A 23,848-nucleotide genomic window follows, 5' to 3' on the forward strand; every position below is an offset into this window, starting at 1 on the left:
TTACCATCCTTCTTAAACAGTGGCACCACGTTTGCCAACCTCCAGTCTTCTGGCACCTCACCTGTGACTATCGATGATACAAATATCTCAGCAAGAGGCCCAGCAATCACTTCTCTAGCTTCCCACAGAGTTCTCGGGTACTCCTGATCAGGTCCTGGGGATTTATCCACCTTTAACTGTTTCAAGTCATCCAGCACTTCCTCCTCTGTAATCTGGACATTTTGCAAGATGTCACCATCTATTTCCCTACAGTCTATATCTTCCATATCCTTTTCCACAGTAAATACTGATGCAAAATATTCATTTAGTATCTCCCCCATTTTCTGTGTCTCTGCACAAAGGCCACCTTGCTGATCTTTGAGGGGCCCTATTCTCTCCCGAGTTACCCTTTTGTCCTTAATATATTTGTAAAAACCCTTTGGATTCTCCTTAATTCTATTTGCCAAAGCTACCTCTTGTCCTCGTTTTGCTCTCCTGATTTCCCTCTTAAGTATACTCCTACTTTCTTCATACTCTTCTAAGGATTCACTCAATCTATCCTGTCTATATCTGACATATGCTTCCTTCTTTTTCTTAACCAAACCCTCAATTTCTTGAGTCATCCAGCATTCCCTATACCTACCAGCCTTTCCTTTCACCCAGACGGGAATATTCTTTCTCTGGATTCTTGTTATTTCATTTCTGAAGGCTTCCCATTTTCCAGCCGTCCCTTTACCTGCGAACATCTGCCTCCAATCAGCCTAATACCATCAAAATTGGCCTTTCTCCAATTTAGAACTTCAACTTTTACATCTGGTCTATCCTTATCCAGCACTATTTTAAAACGAATAGCATTATGGTCGATGGCCCCAAAGTGCTCCCCCACTGACACCTCAGTCACCTGCCCTGCCTTATTTCCCAAGAGTAGGTCTAGTTCTGCACCTTCTCTAGTAGGTACAGCCACATACTGAATCAGAAAATTGTCTTATACGCACTTAAGAAATTCCTCTTCATCTAAACCTTTAACAGTATGGCAGTCCCAGTCTATGTTTGGAAAGTTAAAATCCCCTACCAAAACTACCTATTATTCTTACAGATAGCAGAGATCTCCTTACAAGTTTAGTTCTCAATTTCCCTCTGACTATTGAGGGGTCTGTAATACAATCCCAATAAGGTGATCATCCCTTTCTTATTTCTCAGTTCCACCCAAATAACTTCCCTGGATGTATTTCCGGGAATATCTTCCCTCAGCACAGCTGTAATGCTATCCCTTATCAAAAATGCCGCTCCCCCCACCTCTCTTGCCTCCCTTCCTATCCTTCCTGTAGCCTTGTACCCTGGAACATTAAGCTGCCAGTCCTGCCCATCCCTGAGCCATGTTTCCGTAATTGCTATAATATCCTAGTCCCATGTTCCTAACCATGCCGAGTTCATCTGCCTTCTCTGTTAGGCCCCTTGCATTGAAATAAATGCAGTTTAATTTATTAGTCCTACCTTGTTCCTGCCTGCCCTGACTGTTTGACTCACTTCTGTTCTCAGCTGTACCCATCTTAGATCGATCTCTTTCCTCACTATCTCCCTGGGTCCCACCCCCCAACCTTACTAGTTTAAATCTCCCCAAGCAGTTCTAGCAAATTTTCCTACCAGTATATTAGTCCCCTTCCAATTTAGGTGCAATCTGTCCTTCTTGTACAGGTCACTTCTACCCCAAAAGAGATTCCAATGATCCAAAAATGTGAATCCTTCTCCCATACACCAGCTCCTCAGCCATGCATTCATCTGCTCTATCCTCCTATTCCTGCCCTCACCAACTCGTAGCACTGGGAGTAATCCAGATATTACTATGCTTGAGGACCTCCTTTTTAAATTTCTGCCTAACTCTCTGTAATCTCCCTTCAGAATCTCAACCTTTTCCCTTCCTATATCGTTGGTTCCAATGTGGACAATGACCTCTTGCTGACCCCTCTCCCCCGTGAGAACATTCTGCACCCTCTCGGTGATATCCTTGATCCTGGCGCCAGGAAACAACACACCATTCTGCTTTTTCTCTGCTGGCCACAGAAACGTCTGTCTGTACCTCTGACTACAGAATCCCCTAACACAATTGATCTCTTGGAAGCCGACGTACCCCTCGTTGCATTAGAGCCAGTCTCAATACCAGAAACTTGGCTGTTCGTGCTACGTTCCCCTGAGAATCCATCACCCCCTACATTTTCCAAAACAGCATACCTGTTTGAAATGGGTAGATCACAAAAGACTCCTGCCCTAGGTGCCAACTTCTCTCACCCTTCCTGGAGTTAACTCATCTATGTGACTGAAAATGAGCCTTTCCCCCCTTCCTATAACTGCCATCCATCACATACTGTTGCTGTTGCAAATTCCTCATCGCTTCTATCTGTCTCTCCAACCAATCCACTCGATCTGATAAGATTCGCATCCAACAGCATTTATGGCAGATATAATCTTTAGTAACCCTTAAACTCTCTTTAAACTCCCACATCTAACAAGAATTACATATCACTGCAAAGGCCATTTTTGCTCCTTCACAATCTACAGACCCAGAAAATAACACCGTCTTATTCCTCTACAAACACTGCCCAGGTTAAATTAATAGCTATGGCTTATATTTTAAGTTTAATCAAGAGACTTATCTCCAAAAACATATAATCAAGAAAGAATCCGCTATACTCACTACTGCAGCCTTTCTCTTGGACAGACTTAAAACAACAATTAACTTATCTGATTCTGTGTTGTGAACTTCGCCCAACAGTTCCTCCAAGATTAGTTGTGAATTTCACTGTTTGTTAATTTTCCCAGATGCACTCCGATGTCCAGCGATACACGAATTCAACCAGCAAAGGCGGTAACTGTGCAGGTTTTCTCTCTCTCTCCTGCACTGTCCTCACCATGTGCTTCCTATGTCTGCTCTTCTCCCTTTTAAAACTGCTACTGTTTTGACTTTTTTTTCCCCCCAAAGTTCCAAACAGTAATTGCTGATCCTGGAATTCGAGAAAATCACCTCCAACACCTAAAATACCTCAAAGAAAAAGGAGCAGCTCTTACAGCCAGAAATTTTTCCCGTCCTCTATCTTGGATTACTGACTCCTGCAAAGCTTAAATTTGACTCATTGGTTATGGGGTTGCTTGGTTCAGTTTATGCTGTTTGGCATATAAGCAGTCCAATGTTGTAGTTTTACCAAGTTGACATCTTATTTTGAAGTTTTGCTTGTTACTATTCCTGGCATTCCACATTACACTCTTCATTGCACAATGGTTGATCCAATAACCTGAAGTTAATGTTGGACTGTGCTATATGCTGGGCCATTAGGTTGGAGACTGAATTCAAGTAGGAGACAGTGAAGACTGCAGATGTTAGGGAAGTCAGAGTTGATAAAATGTGGTGCTGGAAAAAGCACAGCAGTTCCTGAAGAAGGGTTATGCCCGAAACGTCGATTCTCTTTCTCCTCAGATGCTGTCTATTCTGCTGGGCTTTTTCCAGTGCCACACAGTGTCGACTGTATTCAAGTGCAGCTCTGATGGCCCACAGTACCTTATAGATGTCCAGTCTTAGTGTTTAGTTTAGTTCAAAGTGTATCATGTTTAACACTGTGGTAGTGTTACTGAAGACTGGACTTCAACCCCACCCACAAGTACTGTGTGCTGGTCAGTACCACCAATGTGTTGGATTGCTGCATCTCAGCTGACAGGTCATTGAGAAGGGCTTATGCCCGAAACGTCGATTCTCCTGTTCCCTGGATGCCGCCTGACCTGCTGCGCTTTTCCAGCAACACATTTTCAGGTCATTGAGAAGGTCAAGTACAATTTTTCATCACCAGTCGCCACACCCAAGTCCCCCCAGTTGTAGAATACAGTGACACCATCTCTGTTCTGCCAGTGTGACAAGGACAGAGGGAGATGAAATTTGTGAAGTCTGGCACACAAACTCTCAATCATCACTTATAATGTCAGGCTATTGCTTGACTTGTCTGTGACGCACTCTCCCAATTTTCATACTGACTGTCATATTACTGAGGGTGGTTCTGAATAACTAGTTCAGTGACAATTGTACAATGGAGTTCTCCTCCACACACCCCCAACCCCCAACATTTATCTCTTTAATACATCTCAAACTTCAAATCAGACAAAACATTCCCATAACAAATACATGCTGAGAATCATTTATAAATCAGTGCCTAAATGCTGACTCATTGTCCTCAAATTGTTTGAAGTTATTTTTCCCACCATTCAGGCTGACTGGTCTACAACCACTCTTCCTTTCCCTTCTTCATCGTTAAAAGAGGCAATGCAACATTAACAAATCTCCAGCTGCATATTTCCCTTGCTTCTGTAAACAGCCTAGAATAAATTTCATTCAGGCTGGTAACCGTTCAATTTTTGGAAAGATGCTAAACTCAAATATTAGCTTAGCTTGTTTGCACCAACCAATATTTCAAATTAACATCAGATACAATACCACCCTGCCTCTTTGAAGTCAGACATAAAAGTATTAATTAAGAAGCAGGTCCATTTCTTGCTCATCCACACAATGTTTTGGTTTCTAATCTGTCCTACTCTTTTCTTCATCTAAATGTATTTGCAAAATTTCAAGTATTAAGAAACTGATTAATATTTAAATTATGTGAAGGAGATATTAATGCATAGTAACAAAACATGTTATGCTAAAGAGATTTATAACAACCAAAATACATGTAACATGTCTGTAGACTTAGGCCATAAAGTAATGGGAAGAGTCACTTATGATGCAATGGTAATATCTTTCATTGTTTACGGCTCATATAGTTATGACCGATTGTTAGCACGGTGGCTCAGAACATGAGCTGACCAATACTACTGTAATAACATAATGGAAAGAGGTGCAGTACCAAATAAACATTCAAGCTTGGATTCCAGTCACACTGATAGAACTGATTTAAGAAAATGGTTGTTCATATTGTTTTTAGTTAAAAGACGAGTAGTCTTCAGAAAAAAGATCTACTACTAAACACTTCAAAATTTAATTAGATTATGACCTTAAGTAAAGACTTTTCCACTAAGTGGTTTCATCATTATTCTGATACATCAGTGTGGTTTCAGGTTTGCAGTCTTCTGACAAGTCATTGTCTGCACTAAACCTGTTAAGTGCCTTCAGTAAGAAAGCTGTACTGCAGAAATCTTCCCACGCATGTAATATTGGAGATGTTTCAGACAAGTAACCAGTTGGATTTGTTCCTATGTGCTTGCAATCAATTTAAACATTTGCAACCATCACTCAATGTACTGCTACAGCCAAACAGCTTCATTTCTTACAAAAAATAAACTTTATTATGCTGAATCTAACCATAGTAAGTTGTTCCTGAATTATGAATGTAACAATAGTTTCTAAATGGTCTAAAATAATTTTAGAGCTTTGAATGTAATATTGCCACAAATAGACAATTTTTCCATTAATAACTGAAAATACTCAATTAGTGAAGAACAGTCCTGAAAAATGGAACACCTCTAATTCTATCATCCAATACAGCCATTCATCTAATCCTAGTAAGCAAAAAAATCAGGTAATCATAAATTAGATATAACGGGCAACACTATCAAAATTATGTGCCTGTTAGGAATGAGAACTAAACAAATTTGTATTTACGCAGCAACTTTCACAATCCAAAGATACCTCAAATTTCACTACAAATAAAGTACCTTTGAAATGCAGTCCCTTGTAGTGTACAGGGTTGCTGAGCACAACCTCAAAATGAGATAAATTAACATTATTATTGGATAAGGGAAAACGACCCCACTTTCCTGTGAGCTCAAGATCTCGCAGACTCAACCTGAGAAGGTAGTCTGAACTTTTAGTAGCATAGAAATTCAAAGTTTTTTTTTGTTATTCTTACATGGGTCACAGGCATCAGTGGAAAGGACAATTTGATACTCATTCCCAATTGCCTTTAAGTTGATTGATGTTACCTAAAGAGCCAGAAGTCAGTCAACAACATTTCTGTGAGCCTGAGTCATAAGTAGAAACTTTATTGCTGGAACAGCACAGCAGGTCAGGCAGCATCTAGGGAACAGGAGATTCGACGTTTCGGGCACAGGCCCTTCTTCAGGAATCAAAAGTTTCCTGAAGAAGGGCCTGTGCCCGAAACGTCGAATCTCCTGTTCCCTAGATGCTGCCTGACCTGCTGTGCTGTTCCAGCAATAAAGTTTCAACTTTGATCTCCAGCATCTGCAGACCTCACTTTCTCCCTGAGTCATAAGTAGACCAGACCAGCCAAGATTGGCAGATTTTCTTCTTTAAGGGGCATTAGTGAACAAATCTGCAGTGGTTACAAAATTACCACACGTATTTTTTAATTGCTTATGTTTTTGAATTCAAATTTCATCATCTGCCATGTTGGGATTCAAACTCATGTCCTCAGAATATTAGACTAGAGCACTGAAATACTTTTCAGTGACAATACTATCATCTCTCCTATTATACCATACCAAGTATTTGGCATAATACACATTTAAAATAAGTCAAGGCAGCACTTGCATAGATAAGTAATCATACCAAGCTGAGGCAAAGGTTTTCACAATTACAATAGAGCATGTGAACTCAGAGATTGCAATGGAAATTGTAACAACTGGATAAGAAATAAGTTGCAAAAATAGAACAAGAATTTTTTAAAAACGCAAAACATCAATACCCAGTGTACTAGCAATAGCTTTAACAAATACAGCAAGAGGAAGAGAGTAGTAAAGGGAAATGTGAACCCAACAAAGATGTAGACATGACTATAAGAGTCATCGAGATGTACAGCATGGAAACAGATCCTTCGGTCCAACCTGCCCATGCCGACCAGATGTCCCACCTGCCAGCACCCAGCCCATATCCTATTCATATACCCATCCAAATGCCTCCTAAATGTTGCAATTGTACTAGCCTCCACCACTTCCTCATTCCATACATGTACCACCCTCTGCGTTAAAAGTTGCCCCTTAGGTCTCTTTTATATCTTTCCCCTCTCACCCTAAACCTATGCCCTCTAGTTCTGGACTCCCCAACCCCAGGGAAAGGACTTTGCCTATTTACCCTATCCATGCCCCTCAGAATTTTGTAAACCTCCATAAGGTCACCCCTCAGCCTCCAACGCTCCAGGAAAAGCAGCCCCAGCCTGTTGAGCCTCTCTCTGTAGCTCAGATCCTCCAACCTTGGCAACATCCTTGTAAATCTTTTCTGAACCCTTTCAAGTTTCACAACATCTTTCTGATAGGAAGGAGGCCAGAATTGTACGCAATATTCCAACAGTAGCCTAACCAATGTCCTGTACAGCCGCAACATGACCTCCCAACTCCTGTACTCAATACTCTGACAAATAAAGGAAAGCATATCAAACGGCCTCTTCACTATCCTATCTACCTGCGACTCCACTTTCAAGGATCTATGAACCCGCACTCCAAGGTCTCTTTGTTCCGCAACACTCCCTAACACCTTACCATTAAGTGTATAAGTCCTGCTGACATTTGCTTTCCCAAAATGCAGCACCTCGCATTTATCGGAATTAAACTCCATCTGCCACTTCTCAGCCCATTGGCCTATCTGGTCAAGACCCTGTTGTAATCTGAGGTAACCCTCTTCACTGTTCACTACACATCCAATTTCGGTGTCATCTGCAAACTTACTAACTGTACCTCTTATGCCCACATCCAAATCATTTATGTAAATGACAAAAAGTAGAGGACCCAACACCAATCCTTGTGGCACTCCACTGGTCACAGGCCTCCAGTCTGAAAAACAACCCTCCACCACTATCCTCTGGCTTCTACCTCTGAGCCAGTTCTGTATCCAAATAGCTAGTTCTCTCTGTATTCCATAAGATCTAACCTTGCTAATCAGTCTCCGATAGGGAACCTTTTCGAACGCCTTACTGAAGTCCATATAGATCACATCTACTGCTCTGCCCTCATCAATCTTCTTTGTTACTTCTTCAAAAAAAACTCAATCAAATTTGTGAGACATGATTTCCCAAATGGGCAACAAATAAATGATGCACAAGGAATTTGAGAAATTATATAGTGGCATTGCAGGCAGTTCAGAGGAGGTTCACTAGACTGATCCCAGAGATGAGGGATCTGTCATATGAAGAGAGATTGAACAGTTTAGGCCTATACTTTCTGGATATTAGAAGAATGAGGTGAGATCATATTGAGATATTCACAATGATACAAGATGTGGATAAAATAGACGTGGAGTGGTTGCTTCCTTTTGTGGGGCATTCTAGGACAAAAGATCATAGTCTCAGGATAAGGGGTAACAAATTTAAAACAGATTTGAGGAGAAACTACTTCTCCCAAAGGATTGTGATCTATGGAATTCACTACCCCAAAGTGCAGTGGATGTTGGGACAATAAGTAAATTTAAGGAGGAGTTAGATTTTTAATCGGTAATGGGTTAAAGGGATATGGAGAGAAGGCTAGAAAATGGGGGGTAAGTAACACATCAGCCATGATCAACTGGCAGAGCAGATTCAATGCGTTGAATGGCCTAATTCTGCTCCTATATGTTATAAACTTATGAACAATTTTAATCCTTTTTCAAATGAACAGGACAAAATACTTTCAAAACAAGAAGAGAAATTTAATGATTTAAGTCCACAATAAAACAGTAATGGAGAAGGGAAGAAATTAGAGAGAAATTCACAAGCTCTTTGTTTCTACAAGTTTTAAAACATAGGAAATATTTTAGATTTATTGTCACGTACACTTTTTTAAAAGTGCCCCAGATTCAAGAACAGCAACTATGGATTGGAAAATTGCAAATGTCATCTTACTACATGAAAGGAGCAGCCATGCCACAACAATACAAAGGCTGCTTGAGGTAAGGATTAGCTGATATGATTAGCCCAGTTGGCTTTTTTCAGGAAAACTTTGGCTTTATGGATACAGGAGAAACAGGATTATTTGCTGCTTAAGCTTTAAGGCATGCAAGTGAAAGTTCCTCCAATCAACAGATCAGTTCTAAACTCAACAGTCCTACTGCATCCAGTCACTGATAGCGATGTACAATTAAACTGAAGGAAGTGGCTCTGCAAATAACCCCATTCCCAGGGATCAAAGAGCCCAATACATCAAGGGCAAAAGATAACACTACAGCATTAGCACAATCTTCAGTCGAAAGTGCCAAGTGATGACTCACCGCAACATCCTCCAGTGGTCCACGACAGATGCCAGACTTCAGTCAATTCAATTCACTCCATGTGATATCAAGAAACAGTTGGAAGCATTAATCCTTGGGAAGGCTTTGGTTCCTGACAACATTCCAAATCAGTACTAAAGACCTGTGCTCCAGAATGTGACATATCCCTAACCAAGCTTTTTTTGGTAGAGTACCTTTCTCAAGGATCAGGCCCTGGGCCCAAACATCTTCAGTTGCTTCAATTACCTCCTCTCCATATTGTCAGATGCACAGATGTTTGGCACCATTCATGACTCAGATACTGAAGTAATCCATGTTCAAATGTAACAAGACCTGGGCGTTATCCATAAGATCAATTGACACATAGCAGAAATTAGACCATTCAGCCCATCAAGTCTGCTCTGACATTCAATCACGGCTGATACGTTTTTCAACCCCATTCTCCCACTTTCTCCCCAAAACTTTTGATCCCCTTGATATCTATGCTTGGGCTGAGAAGTGGCAAAAGTATTCATCCAACACAAAGAACTAACCATCGTCCCTTGACATTCAAGGCCTTTACCACCACTGATTGACTATCATTTGGGGATTACCAATGACCAGAAACGCAACTGGACCTGCCATACATTTACAGTGGAAACAGATGCAGGTCAGAGACTGACAATACTGAAGCAAGTAACTCACCTAACTCCAAAAGCTTGTTCACCACCTACAAGGCACAAGTCAGGACTGAGTTGGGACACTAGCCAGTTGCCATGATGGGTGCAACTCCATCAACAATGAAGAAGCTTGACACCATCCAGGACAATACAGGCTGCTTGACTGGCATCACATCCACTCCACCACTGACACTCAGCAGTAAGTACAGCATAAATTCATCAAAGATCCTTAGACAGCACCTCCCAAACCCATAATTAATTCCATCCAGAAGGACAAGGGCAGCAGATACATGTGAATGCTACCATCTGCAAGATCCCCTCCAAGCCACTCACTACCTTGACTTGGAAATATGTCACCATTCCTCCACTGTCTCTGGATTAAAAACCTGGGTCTAACTGCAGCAGTACAAAACAGCAGTTCATCACATCTGCACAACAGCAACCAAGGACAGGCAACAAGCTGGCAACACCCACATTCTATAAGTGAATATATGGACTTCCAAAAGTCGATCAATAAATTCTGTTAAAGATATAATCAATTTTTCTCTCGGTATGTTAACGACTTGGAAGGAGGAAATGGGAGTTCTGTATTTACACAATTCCAACACAAACAACAAGGTAGGAAGATAACAGCCAAAGTTACAAGGCACAACACAGTCGAAGTGCACAAAAATATAGAAGATAGATTGTAGAATGTGGGTGGAGTGAGATCATCTACTTCCAGTGGAAGTAGTACATTAGAATACTGACAGGCTAGAAACCTTGGAGAAGGGAATTAGGTGTCTGTACACAAACCTTAAAGCAATTACAAAAGGCTGACAGAATATTTACATCAAGTGATTTGGAATAAGAAAAACAAGCAGATGCTTTTCCAATTTTTCTAAGGAGTATAATCTTCCTGTACTCTTTGCCCCATTATTCCTCTGTCTTTCTCCCCCACTTTTAGGACCAGCATTTAAACTCAAGTACTTGCATATATTAGGAAATCAAATAAACAGTTATTTTTCCACAAATGGCTTTTGAGTAAAAGCATATGAAAGCATCTGGAAAAACTGATCTTAAAAGCAGGCAATGCACAACCAAACAAAACCACAAGTCATGACTTCCCAACATGATGTTCTTACTAAATTCACATAATTACCAATGGCAGTAATCTTATACTGTTTAAAATGGTTTCCTATTAAAAGGGCTTTTTTGGTGCAATGGTAGTCTCCATAACTTTGCCAAGAAGTCTGGATTCAAGGCTCACCTGTCCCAAATATACACCATAATATGTCTGAACTTCTGGCAATTGGAGACCAGAGGTTACAGTTATAAAATAATTTGCAAAAGAACTCTTGGAACCTGCCATACCCCTCATTGCATTCGAGCCAATCTCGATACCAGAGACTTAAATGTGTGGAGGGAATAGCTAGTGGTATTTTCACTAGACTGCTAATCAGAGACCCAGATAATATTGTGGGGTCCCAGATTCGAATCGCATCACAACAGATGGTGGAATTTGAATCCAATAAAAATCTGGAATTAAAAGTGTAATGAAGACCACAAATCCATTGTTGATTGCTGAAAACCTCATCTGATTGACTAATATCAGCAACAGTCAAAACAATGGCACTTTTAAAAGGGAGAGGGACCGGCAAAAAGCAGCACATGGTCAGGTCAGAGCGAGAGAGCGAGACCCACACTGCTAACTGACACAGCAGTGAACCTGCGCATTTACTGCCTTTGCTGTTTGAATTGACATATTGCTGCATATCGGAGTGCATCTAGGATAACTTAACCGCGAAATTCACAACTGATCTTGGAGGAACCTGTTTGGGAGAGGTCACAGTACAGAAACAAATAAGTGAATAGTTTTAAGTAGACCCTTGCTGTAAATCTACAACAGTGAGTAGAGTGGGTTCTTTCTTGATTATATGTTGCATTGAGATATGTCTCTTGATTGAACTTAAAAATATAAGCCATAAGTATTAAGTTAGCCTGGAGCAGTGTTTTGTAGAGGAATAAGATGGTGCTATTTTCTGGGTCTGTAGGTTGGAAGAAGCAAAAATGGCCCTAAGTAGAGTGAAATGCTCTTCTTGTCAGATGTGGGAGTTTAGGGAGAGTTTACGGGTTACTGAGGATCGTATCTGCAATAAATGCCATTGGTTGCAAATCCTATCAGACCAAATGGATCGGATGGATTAACAGTTAGAGGCAATGAGGAACTTACAAGAGCAAGGGGGTGTGATGGATGGCAATTATAGGAAGGAAGAAAAGTCGCAGATACAGTTACATAGATGGGTAAACTCCAGGAACGGTAAGTGAGGTAGCCAGGTAGTGCAGGAGTCTTCTGTGGCTATCCCCATTTCAAACAAGTATGCTGTTTTGGAAAACATAGGTGGCGATGGACTCTCAGGTGAATGTAGCATGAACATTTAAGTTTCTGGTATCGAGATTGGCTCTAATGCAATGACGGGTATGACAGGTTCCAAGAGATCAATTGTGATAGGGACACTCTAGTCCGAGGCACAGACAGATGTTTCTGTGGCCAGCATTGAGAAATCAGAATGTCTGTGGCCACCCTGGTGCCAGGATCAAGGCTGTCTTAGAGAGGGTGCAGAATGTTCTCAAGGGGGAAAAAGGCCCAGCAGAAGGTCATTGTACACACTGGAACCAATAACATAGGAAGAAAATAGGATGAGTTTCTGAAGGGAGAATATAGAATGTTAGGCAGGAATTTAAAAAAGAAGGTCCTCGTGAGTACTAATATCTGGAACACTCCCGGTGTTAGTGAGGGTAGGAATAGGAGGATAGAGCAAATGAATGCATGGCTGAGGAGCTGGTGCATGAGAGAAAGATTCACATTTTTGGATCACTGGAATCTCTTCTGAAGTAGAAGGGACTTGTACAAGAAGGACAGATTGCACTTGAATTGAAAGAGAACTAACATACTGGCAGGGAGATTCGCTAGAGTTGCTTGGGAAGATTTAAGCTAGTTAGGTGGGAGGACGAGACCCAGGGAGATAGTGAGGAAAGAGATCAATCTGAGACTGGTACAGTTGAGAAAAGAAGCGAGTCAAAGTCAGGCAGGCAGGTCAAAGTAGACAACAAGTTACACTAATAAATTAAACTACGTTTATTTCAATGCAAGAGGCCTAACAGGGAAGGCAGATGAACTCAGGGCATGGTTACAAACATGGGACTGGGATATCATAAGCAATTACAGAAACATGGCTTAGGTATGGACAGGATTGACAGCTTAGTGTTCCAGGCTACAAATGCTACAGGAAGGCCAGAAAGGGAAGCGAGGGAGGATGGGAAGTGGTGTTTTTGATAAGAGATGGTGTTACAGCTGTTCTGAGGGAGGGTATACCTGGAAATACATCCAGGCAAGTTATTTGGGCGGAACTGAGAAATAAGAAAGCGGGATTGTATTATAGATTGCCTAATAGTCAGCGGGAAATTGAGAACAAACTTGTAACGGAGATTTTAGTTATCAGTAAGAATAATAGGATGGTTATGATGGTGGATTTTAACTTTCTAAACATAGATTGGGACTGCCATAATGTTAAGTGATTAGATGGAGAGGAATTTGTTGATTGTGTACAAGAAAATGTTCTGATTCAGTATGTGGATGTACCTACTACAGAAGGTGCAAAACCTGATCAACTCTTAGGTAATAAGGCAGGGGCAGGTGACTGAGGTGTCAATGGGGCAATACTTTGGGGCCAGTGACCATAATTCTATTAGTTTCTATTAGTGGAAAAGGATAGACCAGGTCTAAAAAGCTGAAGTTCTAATTTGGAGGAAGGCCAATTTTGACGCTATTAGGCAAGAATTTTCAAAAGTTGATAGGGGGCAGATGTTAGCTGGTTAAAGGACGACCAGAAAATGGGAAGCCTTCAGAAATGAGATAACGAGTGTCCAGAGAAAATATATTCCTGTTAGGGCGAAAGGAAATGCTGGTAGGTATGGGGAATGCTGGATGACTAAAGAAACTGAGGGTTTGGTTAAGAAAACGAAGGAAGCATATGTCACGTATAGACAGAATAAATCAAGTGAGTCCTTTAAAGAGTATAAAGGCAGTAGGCGTATACTTAAGAGGGAAATCAGGAGGTGTTAAAGTATCTATTCGAGATGGCTCAGGGAATCCCTGATGGAGTCAAACTGTAAGACTCTCTTGATTCGTCCCAGTGATAGTATTCTGTGGTAGTTTGGAATATAAAACTCTTACAGACAGTTTAGTTTAAATTATTACCTTTATTTTCCAATGGCAATGTTACACTATAACATAGATACCTACAAGCCAGGCTTGAGCTAACGTTCTAAAACCATTAGCAGAGTAGCGGCGCCAGCTCTCACTCTTAAGAGGTCTCTCAGGATACTCCCCTTATTGCTGCAAACAAGCTGTCTTTATACAGAATTTGGTTTTAAAATTATAAAAATGCCACATGTCCTTAATTAGATAAGCAGTAAAAGTTTGCAGAGGAAGAGAGACTCATTGACAGGTCTGAGTACGTTTGACTAATTAAGCTACATGCATATCAACATGGGAAACCTTGATCAAGCCAGGCTCAACAGTCATTTGCTTTGTCTAGTATATCAGAACGAGAGACTAAACTATGTAGAAAAGGTCATGAGGTAACATTGCTCAGCTAACATGTCCAATGTCAATATCCTGCCAAATGGCTTTTTCTTCTCAAATCATCTTAGATTCCCAGAATGCAAATTAAATTCATAACATTCCTGGATCCCGGGCTCCAGGGAACACCACAAACATTCAATCCATGACAAGCCAGTGTTCAGTCAAATCAGACAACAAAGAGTTAATCTTTCCACCAGCCTCCGTCCTGTCTGTCTGTCTCTCTGTGCCCCTCTGATCCTTGAACCCTTTGGTCAGTGAACGTAATTTACAGAAGGATGTCTTCTCTCTCTCTCTCTCTCTCACGCGCACACACACATGAACATCTTCCAACTTCCTTAACACGAAGAACAAATGTCCCCAATTCTTCTGAACAAATGCTACCCCTGTTACACAGGAGGAAGTGCTGGATGTTTTGAAACGCAAAAAGGTGGATAAATCCCCAGGACCTAATCAAATGTACCCTAGAACTCTGTGGGAAGCTAAGGAAGTGATTGCTGGGCCCCTTGCTGAGATATTTGTATCATGGATTGTCAAAGGTGAGGCACCAGAAGACTGGAGGTTGGCTAACATGGTGCCACTATTTAAGAAATAGTGGAGTGAATTCTGAGGAACAGGATATACATGTAATTGGAAAGGCAAGGACTGATTAGGGATATTCAACATAGCTTTGCGCATGGGCAGTCATGTCTCATGAACTTGATTTGAGATTTCTGAAGAAGTAACAAATAAAATTGATGAGTTGGGAGATGCCAGTGTTGAACTGTGGTGTACAAAGTTAAAAATCACACAACACCAGGTTATAGTCCAACAGGTTTAATTGGAAGCACACTAGCTTTCGGAGCGCCGTTCCTTCATCAGGTGATTGTCACAATCACCTGATGAAGGAGCAGCCCTCTGAAAGCTAGTGTGTTTCCAATTAAACCTGTTGGACTATAACCTGGTGTTAAAAACAATGACTGCAGATGCTGGAAACCAGATTCTGGATTAGTGGTGCTGGAAGAGCACAGCAGTTCAGGTAGCATCCAAGGAGCTTTGAAATCGACGTTTCGGGCAAAAACTCTTCATCAGGAATAAAGGCAGTGAGCCTGAAGCGTGGAGAGAGAGCATGTCCTCGGCAGAGTGGGAGGGGGAGTTGAAATGTTGGGCCACGGGGCAGTGTGGTTGATTGGTGCGGGTGTCCCGGAGATGTTCCCTAAAGCGCTCTGCTAGGAGGCGCCCAGTCTCCCCAATGTAGAGGAGACCGCATCGGGAGCGACGGATACAATAAATGATATTAGTGGATGTGCAAGTAAAACTTTGATGGATGTGGAAGGCTCCTTTAGGGCCTTGGATAGAGGGGAGGGAGGAGGTGTGGGCGAAGGTTTTACAGTTCCTGTGGTGGCAGGGGAAAGTGCCAGGATGGGAGGGTGGGTTTTAAGGTCAGGGTGGAATGTGTTGGTGAAGTTGATGTATTGCTCAACCTCCTCCCCCTCTTACTCTGCCGAGGACATGGAGGTCCTGGGCCTCCTTCACCGCCACTCCCTCGCCACCAGACACTTGGAGGAAGAACACCTCATCTTCAGCCTCAGAACACTTCAACCCCAGGGCAATGTGGACTTCAACAGTTTCCTCATTTCCCCTTCCCCCACCCTCACCCTAGTTCCAAACTTCCAGCTCAGCACTGTCCCCATGACTTGTCCGGACTTGTCGCCCGAAACTTCGATTTTGAAGCTCCTTGGATGCTGCCTGAACTGCTGTGCTCTTCCAGCACCACTAATCTATAACCTGGTGTTGTGTGGTTTTTAAGATCGATGAGGGAAGAGTGGTGGATGAGACCTACATAGACTTCAGTAAGGCATTTGACAAGGGTTCCCATGGGAGACTGGTTAGCAGGTTAGATCTCATGGAATACAGGGAAAACTAGCCATTTGGATAAAGAACTGGCTCAAAGGTAGAAATCAGAGGATGGTTGTGAAGGGTTGTTTTTCAGATTTGAACTATAGCGAGTGGTTGAATAAGCGGGGGCTGTTTTCCCTGGAGCGTCAGAGGTGGAGGGGTGACCATATAGAGGTTTATAAAAGTGATAGGCATGGATAGAATAAACAGACAAGATCTTTTCCCTGGGGTGCAAGGAGTCCAGAACTGGAGGGCATAGGTTTGTTGGGGGGGGGGGAAGAATACAAGAGAGACCTAAGGGGCGACTTTTTCCACACAGAGGGTGGTGCATGAATGAAATGAGCTGCCAGAGGAAATGGTGGAGGCTGGTACAACTGCAACATTTAAAAGGCATCTGGATGGGTACATGAATAGGTGGGGTTTGGAGGAATATGGGCCAAGTGCTGGCAAGTGGGACTAGTTTAGATTGGGATATCTAGTCAGCATGGACAAGTATGACTGAAGAGTCTGTTCCCGTGCTGTATATCTCTCTGACTCTAAGGGAACCGCTGACCCACACCAATGTGATTGGCTCTTAATTGTCTTCTGTGCAATTAGGAATGGTTAATAAACACTGGGTAGCCAGCAAAACCTTCATCCTGTGAATAAATAAAAAAGACAGCACATGGGATTCATTGGATAATTCATTCCATGAGGGACAGACATATGGGGGCTAAATAATCCAAACCTCTCCTGCAAGATTCTATTATCCTAAAAAAAAGTAAGTCAAGTGGACATAGCGAGAGGTCAGTATCTACAGGTTCCATGGAACTACCATGAAGAACCTAGATTTTGTCAAAAAAATTGGATCAAAATTTGGACAGTTATGGAATTGAAATACATAGAGCTGTTAAATGTTTAGAGATAGAAAAGGAGAGAGTATCTTTAAATTTGTCAGCCATAGTACTGGTTCTTCAGCAATGCCATGAGCAGATCCGAGTCGAGATAACCATAAGATTGAGCAATTGGGAATGCCATGGAAAGAATACTGGTGGACAAAAGGAACAGCAGAAGAAGCCTGGTCTTTGGTAGAAGTTTGCAAGGGCAGTGATAGACGATATACCAAGTTATCACAGACCATGCAAATTACTCCATAGAATACAATTGAAAAATAAGAATTAACACAGATTTTACTTGAACAAAAAACTTGGCAGTCCTCGATGCATGCAAAAATTAATGAATGATCCAGCATCTGTTTAATGCAATCATATAGAATCTGTGGTGTAAACATCTGTACATGAGGTTTGATCTATTATTTTGAAGTTTCATGTGTCCATCTCAAGATGGCTGCAGTTCTGTGGACTGGAAAAACTGACGAATTACCCCACTCCTTTATTTTGTGCAGATAAAGACCAATTCTGATACAAGTGCAGAATACGGGGAAACCCAGCAAGTCTGGCAGCATCTGTGGAGAGAGAAACAGAACTATAGAAAGTAATCTATTACTGATTGAAAGAACAAAATTAATGCACTTGGGTTTTAAAATCACCTGTTCAATTAAACACTTACTGACAATATATATAACAAAGATAGCTTTCTTCATTTCAAATTATGGCTCTAATTGGCACAAGCATGTTGGGATTCTTCCTTACTTAACATAAAAGTGTTTAATTCCACACTGATCCATTATCTCATGATTTACTGAACTTATAACTTGGACAGGGTTGCAGAAAACAACAGATAGAGCTGGATTTCTCAACCATATGGACAAGACATTTTATATATAGATAATTAGAACAATGTGGAGGGCTCAGGGGTTTTACTGTCCAATTCAAAACAAGCCAATTCTTAAATTTGTATTATAAATATGCAAACAATCACATCACCTGTTCAATAAATCAATCCAGGCTTCCAGCTGAATACTTCAGCGAAGCAGCGATAATCCTAATGGCCAAGTTATCAGTTCTGAAGTCATAATTGGACTTGGAACTCTTTCTCCCTCTCCACAGATGCCGCCAGACTTGCTGGGTTTCCCCACATTCTGCACTTGTATCAAAATTGGTCTTGATCTGCACAAAATGAACATGGTGGGGTAATTCATCAGTTTTTCCAGCCCACAGAACTGCAGCCATCTTGAAACTGATGCATGGAACTTCAAAATGACAGATCAAATCTCATGTACGTATGTATAGATTACAAATTCTATATGATTACATTAAACAGATGCTGGATCATTCATTCATTTTTGCATGCATGGAGGACCAATTACCAACTTTTGTGATCAAGTAAAATCTGAGTTAACTCTTATTTTTCAATGGAGTCATCTGCAAAACTCCATTTAAGATCGCAACTCTTCTATAATCCAAAGAGTACAAGAATAATAGACCTTATGCCTATTAGTCAAAAGAGCAAAGTTCACAGTTCTGTTCATCAGCAGAATGGCTCAATTGCAGAAGCATGAAACTTCCTAAGAAAACCTAAATACGTAAATATCATGAATGTCAATTTATATTCAATAAGCTTTGCTGCTTTGAATTTCATCATGAGTAATGTAGTAACATGAACAGATTCCAAAAACAAAAATGCACTTAAAGAAACATCTTATAAAACAAATGTTAATACCTTTCAAAACAACCAAGGTCAATGTATATTGATATTAAAATTATTTTGATAGTCAAAATGCTACGTGAACTAAAATCATGTGCATTATACACATGAGCTGACTTTGATACAGAAGTGTCCCCTGCAAAACACCAGAATCCTCTAAGAAAAAATTAGAAAATAGCAAAATTAAATATATTGGATGCAGTGTCAAATTGAGAGCAAAATAGAAAATAATTTTCATAAGTGTCTCAACTCTCAAGTCCATTAATTAGAAAGCTATTCTAACCAATGCAAACATGTCAAATTTGCCATGGATATTCAAATACACAAAAGTCAGTAAAGTCAGGAAATGCTGCAATAGTTTTCTAAAAAGATTTGAGTTTAGTAATAGAATTAGACAGTTATGACAAATTATATTTGCCTGGTAAATGTTAAGTCTCGCAAAACTGAATTACCTTGAAAAGAGCTAGAAAACAAACTGGCAATGAAAAGATAAGCAACATTCATGACTGATCAAGGCAGTAAAGTAATTAAATGTGCTTTTGTGATGCTGATATATTTAGCCTGAATAGCAAAGTAAAGTCCACAGAAATTAGGGTACATTATACCATACACTAGTCAAGCACACTTCTAGCAGCCATGTGCAGTTTGCTTCACAAGGAAAATTTAAAGATTTAACAACCTTCTGCACAGTTAAGAATATCAGCGATGCCAACAGTGAAAGACCATAAGACCATAAGACATAGAAGGGATAGGCCATTCAGCTACTGTCTGCTCCAATGAGATCATGGCTCATCTGATAATCCTCAATTATATTTCCCTGTCTTTTCCCATAACCCTCAGTTCCCCGCTTTTAAAAATCTCTCTCAGCCTTGAATGCACGTACTGAACCAGCTTCCACAGCCTTCTGCGTTGAAGTATTTCATAGTAACTAGCCTCAGAAGAAATTCCTCCTCACCTCAGTATTAAACAAGTGACGCCTTACTCGGAGATTATGCCCATCGACTCTAGGTTGTCCTACAGTCTCAGTTTCCATCCTGTCAAGCCCCCCAAGAATCTGTGTGTTTTAATAAAGTCACCTCTCATTCTTCTCATTGCCAGTATATCATTCCTTAGACAAGGGGACTAAAACTGTATGCTAGGTTTGATCTAACTAGTGCTTTGAGTAGTTTTAATTGACTTCCCTTTAAACTAAACAGCCAACATTATATTTGCCTTTCCTATTACCTACTGAACTTGTATGCTAGCTTTCTGAGATCTATGTACAAGAACCTCTAAATTCCCCTGTATTGTAACTTTCTTTGGCTTTTCCCTGGGTAAAAGAAAACTACAGTCAATTCTGATATAATGCAATAGTTCTATTCTTGTGAGATCTCATGTTCAAAGAAAATTGTACCATAGCCATGTCATTTAAACTAATGGGCCAGAATCGCATTATGGCCAACACAGGTAAGGAAAGTTCGCTGTAAATAATGGTCTAAATTCTTAAATCTCATTAAAGCCAATTTGCGCATCATAGCAGAACTGACTGTATATATTTTTAAAGGTATATAAACAAATTTGGGCTGAAGCACAAAAGAAAATAAGATTTTTTTAAAAATATATAAAAGCCAAATGCTACAGATTCCAAAAGTAGGAAATAAAAACAAAATACGCAAATGTTCAAGGCTCAGACAGCGTCAGGAAAATAAAATTAATGCTTCATGTCAATGAACAATGGAGATCAAGTACTAGGTAATTTATTACATGCTTAGAGATCAAAAAAATAAAAATTAAGTTTTCATTCCTGATGTGCCTTCAGACAACTTTCTTCAGACTAGTTTCAGTACGAAGAACATCAATTATTAATCAGTAAATGGATGTGAACAAAAGAAATGGTAGAGAGTTATAGTACTTACATTCACATAGAAGAAACAGTGCATTAGGTTATTGGTTTACCATATGAAGATTGAGCATGAGCTTAGTTTGAGGATTGTTGCATCAAAACAGAGGAGTTGTTCTGCATGATTTTAAATCCTATGCCAAAAATGGATAAAAAGCCAATACAGGCATGTTTTACTTCATTTTCTAAGTTGATTCAATTGAAATTAAACTGCAAGACTTCACGATGCAAACTTTCCTGACAATCTAGACGGGTGGAGGGTGGGGGGGGGTAGGGTAGTGATGGTGAAATCTCACCGTTAGGAAGCAGGGTTGTGAAATGGTGCTGTTAAATACCTCATCTAATCTTCCTTTCCACTGACTTCAATTATAAGTTCAAATTAGCCATTTTGTTAAAAACAACCAGGCAATACCAAACGATTTTTTTCTCATCACAAACTTTAGGTAAAATCACAAGTTTGTAAAATTTTGAGCAGAGGAGCTCAAGAGATGAGAGAAAGTCATTCACTTCTGCTGTTGTTTTTGGCCCCAACAACACTTTTAATGCTTCTGAAGAGCTGTTTCTTAAACTGGCTAAACACAGAGTCAAGCTGCTCATATATAGCTATAACACTAGTATTTACTGGCAATGTGGAAAATTTCCCAGCTATGTCTTGCACATAAAAAATAAGTCCAACTATCCACCTTATGGAGGTGACAGTCTGCCTTAATCATTAAGTGTCAGAAAAAGTCAGAAGTGGGTATATTTGATTATGACAGTAATGTGCAGTGCCATTTGCACCTCCTCAGATGAAGATTTAATTCATAATCACGTGCAGCAAGACAGGGACATCACGCACACTTGACTAAGTAGTAGCAAATTAAATTTGCTGCACATAAGTGCCAGGCAATGACCATGTTTAACAATCCAGAACCCAACTACCTCCCTTGATATTCAAAGGCATTATTATTGCTGAATACCTCAGCACCTCCACCCTGGGGGTATCACTGACCACAAATTGAATAAACAAGCCATACAAATAGTGTGGCTACAAGAGAAGGTCAGGGACAAGGAATTATTCACCAGGTTAACTCATATCTTGACTCTACAAAGGTCTATCCACTTCTACAAAGCAGAAGTCAGGCACATGAAAGAATACTCTACACTTGCCTAGACATGCAACATTTAACATGGACATCATTCAGGGCAAAGTAGTTCACTTAATCAGCAACCAATTCACCACCAATGCACTGTGGCAGCAACGTGTATCATAGATGATATGCAATGTGACTAACCAAGGCTCCTTTGACAGTTCTTTCTTAGCCTGCAGCAGTCATAGGAACACCACTACCTGCAAATTCCACTCGAAACCATCCTGGCTTGAAACTATAGTGCTGTTCTTTCAACATCTCTGGATCTGAATCCTGGAACTCTTACTAACAGCACTCTGGATCCACACAAAACCAGACTGACTGCAGAGTTTCAACAAGGCAGCTCACCACCAGGGTGAATTAGGAATAAGCAGCAAATGCTGACACTGCCAGAATTGCTCACATCCAAAAGAATAAAAATTTTGCCTTCTGGCATATATGTGAACAAAATTACTAACATAGGATACATAACTTTTTACCAGCTTCCTGGCCTGAAATAGATGATAAGCAATTGTACCTTAGTGATTATTAAAGAATACAAAATTTGATTTTCTTTTCAAATCCTTCTTTACATTTTTTCCATCATTTATCAAAGGCAAGCTGATATGTCCATTTAACGCACACTGTTCTATTCCTCTAAGATCAATTAATAAAGTTCTCTCCTCCAATCCCCTGGCTCTACACCTTTTCCTAAAAACATTACATACATTTATAGTAATGCCTCTACTGCCTCTTTGTTAAGTTATTTTTAAAATGTATGGATGCCATCAATCCACATTAGGTACCTTTTCTTCTAAATTTGAATAGTTTATTCAATATATTCTTTGTTCTAATTTAAATACACTTACCTCACTACTCATCTTATCATTCAATATCATGCCGATGTCTTCTGGATTCCTAATGAAAACCCAAGTGAAACAATTACTTAATATTTCTGCCATCTGTCCAATGTTACTTGGGCAATCATCCTGTCTATTCTTTAATTTTCCTACTTCCATCTCACCTTCCACATTTTTACTGATGTTCCTGTCAAACGTTACTTTTGTTTTCTGCTCCTCAATCATTTAATTTCTTGTTCCTCTTTCCCTTCCTGATTTTCTTTTTCAGAATGTAGATATTGCTGGCAAGTTTAGCATTTATTGCCCAACCCTAATTGCCTTTTCCGAAAGTGATGATGAGCCAGCTTCTTGAACATTACAGTCTGGTGGTGCCTTTTTTTAAAAACTCCTTTCCTAATATTATCTCATATCCTGCATTTCTCTGCTGCCAATGACTTCATAATTGCACAATTCCTAATTCTCAATTGTTTCCTTAGGTCTTTGGAACAGCTTGGCTAGGGAGCAGCAAGTTCTGGAGCTTCAGTATTATTGCCAGGGTCCATAACCACTGCATCCAGTATCTCCAGCCATTTCTTGATATCATGTGGAGTGAACTGAATTGGCTGAATATGGTATCTGTAACGCTGAGGTCCACTGGAGAAGGCATTTCCTTATTTCATGTTTAAAACACATTTTTGGACTCTCACATTCCTTTGCTATAAGTGATCTTCCTTGAATATATTCTTTCCTATGCTCACGCTCTCTATTTCCTTCACATTTAGGCTGCTTGCATTTCTTTAGATTAACCCATCAGCCACCCATGACCAGTTTAAAGCTTTTGCGATCGCCTTATTTACCTTTTCACAAAGACACTGGTGTCATCCTGGTTCAGGTGGAATTTGTCCAACAGCTCCTTCTTATTCTAGAACTGGGCAACTGCCCCATTAAATGAAATAATCTTTCCCACAGCAACTCTTTAGGCATGCAGTAATTCTCCTCACAGGACATAAAACCCATATAGTGGGGAAGCAGGCTACTTGGACCGCTGAGTCCATACCAACCCTCCAAAGAGCATCCCAGCCAGATCCACCCCCTTATCCCATTCCCACAATGGTGTGCACCCCAT

The 23,848-nt window shown here is 40.4% G+C and overlaps 1 protein-coding gene across 3 annotated transcripts in view; it reads right to left on the reverse strand.

The window, feature by feature from the left end:
* Positions 1–23,848, reverse strand: part of stat5a (signal transducer and activator of transcription 5a) — a 144,463-nt gene that overhangs the window by 108,623 nt on the left and 11,992 nt on the right. Inside the window, exon 2 of one of the 3 annotated variants that reach the window (XM_043674968.1) lies at positions 18,175–18,357. The exons of the other annotated variants lie outside the window; for them this stretch is intronic. The gene's annotated coding sequence lies outside the window, so the exon portion shown is untranslated. The remainder of the gene's footprint in view (positions 1–18,174; positions 18,358–23,848) is intronic. 3 annotated transcript variants of the gene reach the window in all.

This window comes from Chiloscyllium plagiosum, chromosome 33 (genome assembly GCF_004010195.1).
Source record: "Chiloscyllium plagiosum isolate BGI_BamShark_2017 chromosome 33, ASM401019v2, whole genome shotgun sequence".
Lineage (NCBI taxonomy): Eukaryota > Metazoa > Chordata > Chondrichthyes > Orectolobiformes > Hemiscylliidae > Chiloscyllium > Chiloscyllium plagiosum.